Raw genomic sequence first — 10,674 nt, forward strand, 5'->3', positions numbered from 1 at the left:
TCTCTTCCCTGTCCTTTTAATGTCATAACCAAAGGACCATTTCCTAAAGCAATGTTGTAAAGTGTTTCTTTTGTGTTTTCTTTGTATATTTTGCTCACAAACATATGCTCTTCTTTCTTTTTTTCTATTTTAGATTGAAAAAATAGCAACTTCATCTGCTTGTGTTGTATAGCAGGATATTTCATCTTTCTACATACGGATTTCCAGTTTTCCCAGCACCAATTGTAGAAGAGGCTATCTTTTCTCCAATTTATGTTTTGGTCACCTTTGTCTAGTATGGATTGGTCTATATGTATTTTGATATTGGGTTTCCTTTTTCTTTCTTTCTTTCTTTTTTTAATTATTTCTCTGTAGTATAGTTTAAGGTCTAGTATTGTGATGTCTATTGATTCAATCATTTTGTTGAGAATTGCTTGTTGAGAAGGACTATTGGGGCTCTCCTATTTTTTCAATGAATTTCACGATTGCTTTTTCTAGTTTTATGAAGAGTGTCATTGGACTTTTAAAAGGAATTGCACTGAATCTGTATAAGTATTTTGTTAGTATTGCCGTTTTGACTATGATCATTCTTCCTACCAAGAGCATGGGAGATCTTCAATTTCTATCTTCAGTGTTCTGTGGTTTTCATTGTAGAGGTATTTTTACCTCTTTTTTAGATTGATTCAAAAGTATTTTATTTTATTCTTTCTTTTTCTTTTTTGAGGCCACTGTTAATGGGGTGGTTTTCCTAATTTTTATTACACTGAATTCATTGCTTGAGTATAGAAATTAATTTGGTTTATCGGTGTTTATTTTATATTCGGCTATTTTGCTGAATTTATTAGACAAGAAAATTTTCAAATGAAATTTTTTTGGATTTTGTAAATATAGAATCATGTCATTTGTAAATAGTGATAGTTTGATTTCCTATGTTTCTATTCATTTATCTATTCATTTATTTATTAAAGATAAATGAATAGAAACAGGTTTTGAATAGAGCTTCAAGGATGATGTTGAATTGAAGTGGCAAAAAAAGGCATCCTTTGCCTTTTTTTGAATTTTAGAGGAAATGCTTTAATTTTTTCTCCCTTAAGAATAATGTTTCTGAGGAGCCGCCACAGAAGGCCCAGGCGCAGCGGCCACTGCCTGGGTGGGCACAGGGCTGAATGGGCAGGGGAGGGGAGCGAGCCCCCAGGGAGGCCATGGACAGTCCTCCCAGACCGGGCGCAATGGTGATGCAGAGGCTGGAAACACCCTTCTAAGGTGATGAGGCGCTGAGCAGCCTGGGCAATGGCGTCAGTGGCAGCAGCAGCAAATTTGCGTGTCCCTGGGGCGCCCCAAACAGCGTCGCAGGCAGAGTGGTGAAGAATGACAGCTGACGTGAGCCTGAGCAAACAAGTGGTGGTGGCGCCACCTCTGGCCCCCCTGCGCAGACTGCACCCCCAGCAGTCACCACGACAGCCTGCTCTCCAGCCCGACCTGGGGCTGGTCCAACCACGCTGACCAACCATCCAGACCAACGGGCTGGTCACAACCACGCTGAGGAGCACGCAGTTCTTCTACCCAAGATGGTGGCCAGGGAGAAGCAGGAGTTCACCGAGGACTTTGTCAAGGCCCTGGAGGATTTGAACAAGCAGCACCAGCTTGGCTGGGTGCAGCCCAGCTGCTGCTGCAGCCTCGCAGGAGGACCCTCTGGCACGGCATCGGCGCCACTCTCCCAGCTGGCACCGGTCTTCCTAAACCTGAGCCACTACAAGGATGGCGCTGGGGGTGCTGGGGATGCTGCCACTGTCGCCTTCTCCTCCTAGCCCGTTCCCTTCTCACAGCCGCTGCCACCCAGTGATTTACTGGGGCCGCTGTGCCTAGCTGTGCTCAAGGAAAGCCACAGATGGTGCCCACCTTGCCAAGCTTCGGAGAGAGCCTGCTGTCGCCAATCGACATGGACATGCAGGAGCTCATAAAGGCTGAGCCGAAGCAGCTGCTCAACAATATCGCAGCCTCCAAGTGCCCCAAGGGCAAGCTGGAGCATCTCTCACCTGGAGGAGAAAGTGAAGAGCTCAAGAGCCAGAACACGGAACTGGCGTCCTCCAGGAGCCTGCTGCCCAAGCAGGTGGCGCAACTCAAGCAGAAAGTCCTCAGCCATGTCAATAGCAGCCGCCAGCTTCTACCCCAGTACTAGGTGCCCTGGTACTGAGCCCAAGCACAGGGCGCATCCTCGCCCGCCTCCTCTTGAGGGGCGGGCTTGCGGGGGGGGGATTGAGCTCCCAGGAGTTGGTATGGTGCTGTCCTGGCGACCCCCTCCAAGAGGGTGCCCAGGACTTGGAGAGGGCGCCTTGGACTTGACAAGCTGGACTCCCTGCTTCTGGGGGGTTGGGGGCGAGCGCATGACACCCCCTCGTACTGCCTCTGTTCCCCGTGCTGCCGCCAGATGTCACACAAACCCAGGGCCTAGCCGCCCCTTCTACACACTGCTGCAGAAGGGGCTCTGTGCGGCGCAGCCTTCAGCCTGCCTTTTCTTTTACTTTTTTTTTGCCTTTGGAAGAAAGAAGAACAGAGTTTTAGATTCTTCCGTATTTATGTTTCTACTCGGGAACAAAGGGTTGTGTGTGCGTGTGTTTCTTTGTGTTGGCTTTTTTAAAAGAAATGGGAAGGAAAAAAAATCACCCTTTTTCTCACTCTCGCTACCCCCTTTTGTCCTTCGGACACTTTTTGTTCTTTGTTTTTGTTTTTGTTTTGTGAGGAGTCCACATTCCTGTTTGTAATCCTTTGTCCGGTTTTGGTTCTGTTTTCAGTAAAATCTCCTTACTCAAAAAAAAAAAAAAAAAAAAAAAAAAAAAAAAGGAGGAGAAGAAGAAGAAGATTTCCCTTGTGTTTACCATAAACAGCTTTTGTAGTGTTAAGATATTTTTCTATTATATATAGTTTTCTAGTGTTTTGACCATGTATTTAGTCAAATGCTTTTTCTGCATTTGTTGAGATAATTTTTTTGATTCTTGTCTTTACATCTATTTACTTAAAAAAATGTTTATTGATTTCCATGTGTTTAACCAACCCTGCATCCCTGGGACAAAGCCCACTGATCATGTTGTACAATATTTTTAATATGATTTTGTATGTTGTTTGCCATAATTTTATTGAGAATTATTACATCTCTGTTCATCAGGAATACTGGCCTGAAATGTTCTTTCCTTGATGTGTCTTTGTCTGGTTTTTGCATCAGGTTGATATTAGTTTCATAGAATGAGGTTAGAAAGTTTTGCTATTTTCTATTTCATAAAATAATTTTAGACAAATTGGTGTTCATTCTTTTTTCAATTTCTTGTAGAACTGGGCTGAGAATTCTTCTGACGATGTTTTTTTTTTCTTAGTTGTTAGGCTTGTGATAAACGCTTCCTTGAGAGAATTAATGTAGTACACTCAAGACTTCATGCTTTAGAGGAGAAATGCCTACCTTAACATTAGCCTGCTTTGACAAATGTTAGTCCTCAATAACAATATTTTTTAAACATTTTTTGTTTTCCCCAGAAGAGGACTGACACCTCCAAGATTCCTTTCTTTAAACACGTGTGTGTGTGTGTGTGTTTGTGTGTGTGTGTGTCCAGTGTTTTGTGGTCACTTGTTAAAACTTCATTAAATAACACAGCCATGACTTCAATTTGGGTATTTTACTCAAAATTTTTAGTCCACATCTTAAGTTTTTGATCCATACAACACTTAAAGTAGCTATAATTTCTATCAGAGTTTCTACATGGAAGTATGAAATGATGGGATAAAATATTTTAACACTCTAACTCTCCAATATTATCCAATTTATTGCTAATGGAGTGTAATGTCATTCATACTCTTGACATAATTCTCCTGAAATAAATGTCAAAACCTTTGAAATAAATGAAACATAAGAGGATCAGTCAAGGGAAGTGACAGAGCCCCCATGAGAGCAGGATGAAGATTATGAAATACTTCTGAATTAAAAGCTAAGTTCCACGAAAGGTGGAATCAACATTTTTCATGTGTGTGTGTGTGTTTGTGTGTATTGGGATAATTACTTCACTAAGATATTTAGGTATTTGTAGAGTAGGAGAATATAAGATACTATTACAGTGTTAAGAAATAGGGAAATAAAAGGAGCCCTATCATAAACATCATGCTGAATTTAGCTGGAAACCCAAATGTGAAGCCTAGAGATGTTTTGTAGAAAGAAACAAAGTTAAGCAAATAGATCATCAGTTCTCTTGCTGCTGAGGACAGAGTAGAACATAATAGTTTACAGACATATTTTTAATAAATTCAATAAAATGCTTCATTTCAAGGGAAACTAATAAACCAGGCTGTGGTAGAAAAAAACTGTCAAGTTCAACTTGTTAAACTGTTTTTGACACATCTATGACCAAGAAGAAAAATGACTATTTCCCATGAATAAACTCAGTAATAACAGAAAGTCTTTTCAGATAAGTGGCTACACTTTGAATAATGCTGCAATATTCATTAACTCTGCTGCCTCTTCCAGAATAGTCCCTCAGGGCCTGAAAGACACATGAATACAAAGAAATAGGTAGCCAGGGCTTTGAGTTTCTTCAAGAAAAATTTCATTTTTCCCCAGCTTTGGCCATCCTGACATCAATGTGTGGATTCAGATATTTGGAGCAAAGCTGTACTCTGATGATCCAATTACCTTTTTCTTTTAAAATAAAAAAAAAATTTTCTATAGAAAATGCTTACTTTACCTGAACATCCAAAGTCTGTTGTTATTCATTGAATGAATTTAAAATGTCTTTGAAATGCATTTTTTCTTTAAAGTTTTCAGTGAACAAAATCATCCTTTGATATTTGGGTGAAGAAAATCAGTGAAAATTCCTTTGAAAGCTTGAATACTTCTCAGGAAAAGATAAAATAACTTTCTCTAAATTATTATAAACTGCTCTTATTACAGAAAATTCAGTAATGTAATAGAAAATGATTTGGACTTTATTACTGTTGTCATTTTTGTTTGTTTATTTGTTTTTGGTTCTATTCCTAGCAAAACAATGTAAGGCTTCTCACTAGACCCTGGACATGTATGATTTGTTGTATAAAAAATTAAATTAAACAAAAAACACTAATGTTTTATGTGAGTGTGTATACTCTTAAAATATATTTTTCAACTAAAAAAAATTCAGAGTAACGATACCTAATATAAATGTATATGGCTCCCATAGAGCTTTATTTTCCAAATGACTAGTTTGTGAGAAGTAAATATGAAGAGTAAACTGAGACATCTTCTCTTAGAAAGAAATCAAAGAAGGGATGGAGAGTGAGAGATAAGAAGGAAATAACCAATAAAATGAGAAAGGAAGAAAGTAGAGAAGAGAGAAAGGAAGGAACACATTTGACTAATGGTTTTTCTCATTTGGGAATGAAGACAGGTTAAAGCACCTTCTTTCTGAGGAAGCCAGCTTTTCTTCCAATTACCCCTTCCCATTCTAGTCCATCTTCTGATTCTCTCGACCTCATCAAATTGAATATTTAGCAGATATACATTGTCATTATGAACCAATCTGTGCTTGAAGATAATTTCTTCAGCTACTGTACAGTTCAGCTTAGCCACGAGCAGGTAGTTTAAGAACTGTGAAAAAAATGAACTGTAGATGCCAATCATGCAGGATTTTCTCTTTCCCATTCTAGGAACCAAAATGAGAACCTCTTTTCTGTTAACCTTGGCTGAGAAATGTAAAAGAAGGCCCTGACTGGCCCTGGTCATGCCTAACTCTACTAAATATTGTTGTGAGCATAATGGAACTTGATCTGGACAGAAATGACTCATGGACCCTATTATCTCTTTCTGGTAGGATTGTGTTAGTAACTACCATAGCTCAGAAATGAAAGATCTACATGGGAAGGATTAAGTTATAAAGAAAATATGGAGAAAGAATATGGAATTTTCAGTCTCATCAAATGCCTAGTATTTATCTGATCAATAGGACTGTGTTTCTAAGTAATATCACCCACAATTTATCTGCCCCTTAATGTGTATCAGTACACCTCTTTACTTGGACTATCTTCATTTATTTCAACCAGAGATTTGTTGGGTAAGAAAAAAAAAAGTAATCTCATTATATAGGTAGCATATTGGAAGTTAGGTGGACTTTAAAAAATCTCAGATAATTTTCTCATGATTATTTGTAGTAAAATAAGTTTAGAACATATTTTCCTTAGTACTCAAAGAATTACTACCTACGGAGCAGAGTGATAAATAATCATTTTTTATTGATGTATAAACATCTTTTTAATAACGAATTAGTTTATTCACTAAGGGCTTATGTTCACTATTCTCTAAAAAGATCATGAAAATTGTAGAAATAGATTTTCTTGATTTTTGTAGGAAAACTCCAGCACCACTTCACAAAAAAATATACAAAGAAAGAAAGAAACAAAAGAAAAACACTGTTGTTGGAAATTATTAATTCTCAGTACAAATTTTATTGTTGAGGGCCAGTCCTAGGCCAGGCATGTTTGAGGCTAGGAAAACCACCAAGCCTTCTTTGATTGTTTTAATTAACAGGCAGGTTGAGTTCATCGTGGACAGGCAAAAGGAGTGTTAGATTGGGGCTCCAAACTTCTCCTCAGAGTCTGTCCCCATCTTCCCATGGTTGTATTCCTCTCAGGTGCTCTGCACCCTGGAGGAGGAGGATGGAAACTGACTACATCTGCATCCATCTGCTGATGTGGTCACTCTGATAGAAGCTTTTCTTCCCATACAGGCCTGGTCAACCCTGGCCCTGGGGATATAACTATGACATGTGATCCCCTAAGCAACTGCCATAGACCACACTGAAGTCAGGGGTTCCCATCAACCTCAGCTGAAGGCCTGGGATGGAATGTGGGAGGGGATCTGGGGGGCCATGAACTCTGATGGGGACTTGAGTGAGAGTGAGCCAGACAGTCACCACAGTGTCAGGGGTCCTGATACCCACAGAGCATGCTGTGGGTGCCATCTGTCCCTGCATCCTGGGACACTAGGTAGGTGATGGTGTCCAGGTTCCATTCAGAGAGAATTTTGTTGAAATATTTGGTCAAATGGTAATGTTTCAAATTCAGAGAACCACACAAGTTCTTGGAGGTGGTTGTCACTGTTGTTTTCTAAGAGCAAAGTCTGCAATTCTTAGAAGTGACTGAGAAACAGCTGTGTGATTGACAGCTCCTGGCCTCACCCTCCTCCCCCGGGCTGAAGAAGGGCAAGGATTGTGGCTATGGTGTGATAATTTATGCTTATCTAGTATCCCTCTAGAATCCATTCCATAATGTAAATAAATAACTGCTTCTTTTTATGCCTTCTGTTGCATTTTTATATCAAATGAGATGTGAAACACAGGCCTGTGGAGGAAACTTGCTGCTAACAGGAATGTGTGAATGTATCTCAGGACATCATCGGGAAGGAAGCTGTGATCCCTGGGTTGTGACAACCTTGAGTGGAACTGAGTTTTTAATAGAATATAATGTACAAACTGCCTGAAATCCTGTGATAAGAATTACACGTGTTGTGTGGGGAGCCCTGATGCACACAGCTAGGAGGGCAGTGCAGGTCTTAATTTAAAATATTGTAATGAATACTCATCCTGAGGGAATGTGAGTAATAAAGATGAAACCAGAAGACAAATGGTTGCATTGCCAAAAGAGAAAAGATTGTAAAAAGAAGCAAATTGGAAAGGCTCAGAACACATAATCTGAAGCCAAGGGAACAAGACAGAGGACATGGCTCTCTGCATGGAAGCCATGTGCCTTTGGCCAGTGGGGGCAAGTGTTTCCCTGCCTTGTCTGGCTGTTGGACCTAGAACTCAGGAGGTGAGCCACCAGGACCCATAGTTCAAAGCCCTCCTTTTCTGAGCACTGTGGTTGGGGCAGAGGGAGGCTCTGTTGTCCACAGGGAAGAGGGGAAGAAAAGCCCAGGCTTTCTGCAGAGGACAGGCCCTCCCCATGCTGTTGCCCTGGTGCAACGTGCGCTGGGAAATATGACCATGTTTGGAAATCTAGAATCCATCCCCAGCTCCCTTCTGGGTTTTTCTTTGCTGCTGTAGTCCAGACAACATGGTGACAGTTTGCTGGCTTCCATTACTGGAGCAAACACTTGAGACATCAACTTGCAGAGAGAAGGGGTTTGTTAGCATATAGTTTTTGAGGATTTAGACTGTGGTCAGGTTTGGGGGCTTGTGGTGAGTTAGCACCCTGTGGCAGGGAGCGTGGGGTAGAGAAAATGTCCACTCACTATTTCCCTGAACAAAGAAGAGGAGGGAGCTGGCTTCCTGCAGCCTCCCTCAAGGCCCATGATCTAGAATCTTCTGCAAAGTCCCCAAAGGTTCCCCACTTCATCAACACCAGACTAGGAACCCCATCAACACCTGGCCTCTAGGGACCACCCAGATCCAAATGGAAGCAATCACTAATGAAACAGGGGAGGGCCACCCTGTCAATCAATTTGATGAACCCAGTTGCTTTTTGTTAATATTTAGCCATTGGCCATGGAACCAAAACTCAATGCTGATTAAGACAGCCAGCACATCATGGTTCATGAGGCATGAATCAGGCTGTGTCTCCCAGTGGGCTTACACTTTACACCTGAGCTGAGAAGAAGGAGGCAGCTGCCGGCCGGTCCTCACCAGGCCATGCAGCACCTCTGCAACTAGCCAGTGCAGCTGCCCCTCCTCACCACCATTTGGTGTTAGCTTCTCCTCTCCTTCTATTAAAGGGTTAACTGAAAAGTGAAAGAACACAGGGAAGGTTTAGTCTGTCTCTCAGGAACATCTTGTGTGATTCGGTCATCTATAACTTATTTTATGAAAAGATTTTGTAAAAATCACAAACACACAAACATGTATATAGACAGACTTATATAAAATCAAGCCATTGACTCCAAAGCCTGGGCTTGGACCACTGTCTGAGGCTCTGAAGATGCTTGTCAAGGGGTCCCTTCATGGGTCCCCATCCTGCAGTTCTCTGTCCCACTGGATGGAACAGCTAGATGAACACCTAGTGGACATTTCCCCTCAATAGTCTTTAATATTTTTATTTCTAAGGATTGGTGTTCATTATAAAAATTTTAAGCTACATAAGGAGAAATCAAAATCCCAGCATCCCCAGTATGACTCCCATTCCAAATGGCTCATCTAAGTCAACACTGTGCAGAGACAGCTGGCTGGGCAGAGAGTTGGGGGTGATCATCACACCCTGTAGCTGTGACCTCCTGCTCTGCATGCTAGGATTCCAAGAGATGTCAAGTCCCCCATTCCCTTCTACTTAAGAGGAACCAAGAAATCTAATGTGAGATCCTTGCACTTCCAAAAGCATCAACCACCACAAGGTACTGATTTTTGACAGAATAAAAACCATCTATATTTTGCCTAGAAGAATCTCAATTCACCTCCAAAAGAAACACATAGGACAAAAGTGAAGAATAAGAGAAAGTTATCTCAAGCAAATGGAAACAAAAATTAAACAGAAGTAGCTATTCTTATGTCACAAAAATTACACCTTAATACCAAATAATTCTCCTGCCTTAGCCAGCTGAAGTGCTGTGATTACAGGTGTGAACCACCACACTTGGCTGACTTTAGTTTTTAATGCAGTTGGAATTCAATCAAATTACAAAAAATTCTTTTAACTGTTCAATCATATCCAGTTACTCCAATAACCAAAACGTTCATTTCTTCTTATATCAATGTTATTGTTTTGATATATAAAGCTTTAAAATAAGATTTTTCTTATTTCAACTGATTTATAGGTTAGTGTTCTGATCCCTAAATAACCATTGTTATTTACTTATAACATATTTTAAATAAATGCATATTTCTTTAAAGCATAGTATTAAGATGTATAAAGATTAGTAAAATGATAATAATAATAATAATAATAATATAATAATAATAATAATAATAATAATAATAATAATAATAATATGCAAAGAAAAAAGCAAACATAAAAGAGTAAATAGTATTTGTCAGGAGGGTAGACATTGTCACAGGTAAAAAGCCTAAGCCTCTTCAGACCTTTTAATTATTTGATTGTGCACATGCTATATCAATTAGATTTACATATTCATTTAATTTTCAACTCTCAAAGAGTTGTGATACAAATCTATGTATTACAAGATAACAAAAATAGAAGACAGTAAGAGAGGAAGAATGGTCACACAGCACAAGGATTAAACATTAACCAAAATGGCACTAGTAAATATTCACCTGTCAAGAACCACCTTAATGGGGTAAATTCTCCAGTAAAAAGACATAAAGTTCTATAATACATAGAACAAAAAAATCTATATTTTTCCTAGAAGAATCTCATTTCACCTCTAAAAAAACACATAGGATAAAAGTGAAGAATAAAAGAAAGATATCTCAAGAAAATGGAAATAAAAACTAGAAGTAGCTTTTCTTAAATCACAAAAAATAGACCTTAATACCAAAAGTAAAAATAGACTAAAGTCGTTATATAATGACAAATGGTTTCAATTAAGCAAGAAAATATAAGTATAAATATAAAATCACATAATACTACAACACATAGACATAAGACAGACACTACTTCATCTAAATGGAGAGAGAGACTTCAATGTATATTAATAGAGGACTTCTAAGTTTGAAAAATGGATGGATCTTTCATCCAAAAACATCAAAAAAGAGACACAGGATTGTAAGTGTTTTGACCATAGAAATATAAGGAAAGCAT

The 10,674-nt window shown here is 39.4% G+C and overlaps 1 pseudogene; it reads left to right on the plus strand.

The window, feature by feature from the left end:
- The first annotated feature begins 1,494 nt into the window (after positions 1–1,494).
- Positions 1,495–2,173, plus strand: LOC114083580 (transcription factor JunD-like; annotated as a pseudogene).
- The last annotated feature ends 8,501 nt before the right edge of the window (positions 2,174–10,674 follow it).

This window comes from Marmota flaviventris, unplaced genomic scaffold, assembly GCF_047511675.1.
Source record: "Marmota flaviventris isolate mMarFla1 unplaced genomic scaffold, mMarFla1.hap1 Scaffold_49, whole genome shotgun sequence".
Classification (NCBI taxonomy): domain Eukaryota; kingdom Metazoa; phylum Chordata; class Mammalia; order Rodentia; family Sciuridae; genus Marmota; species Marmota flaviventris.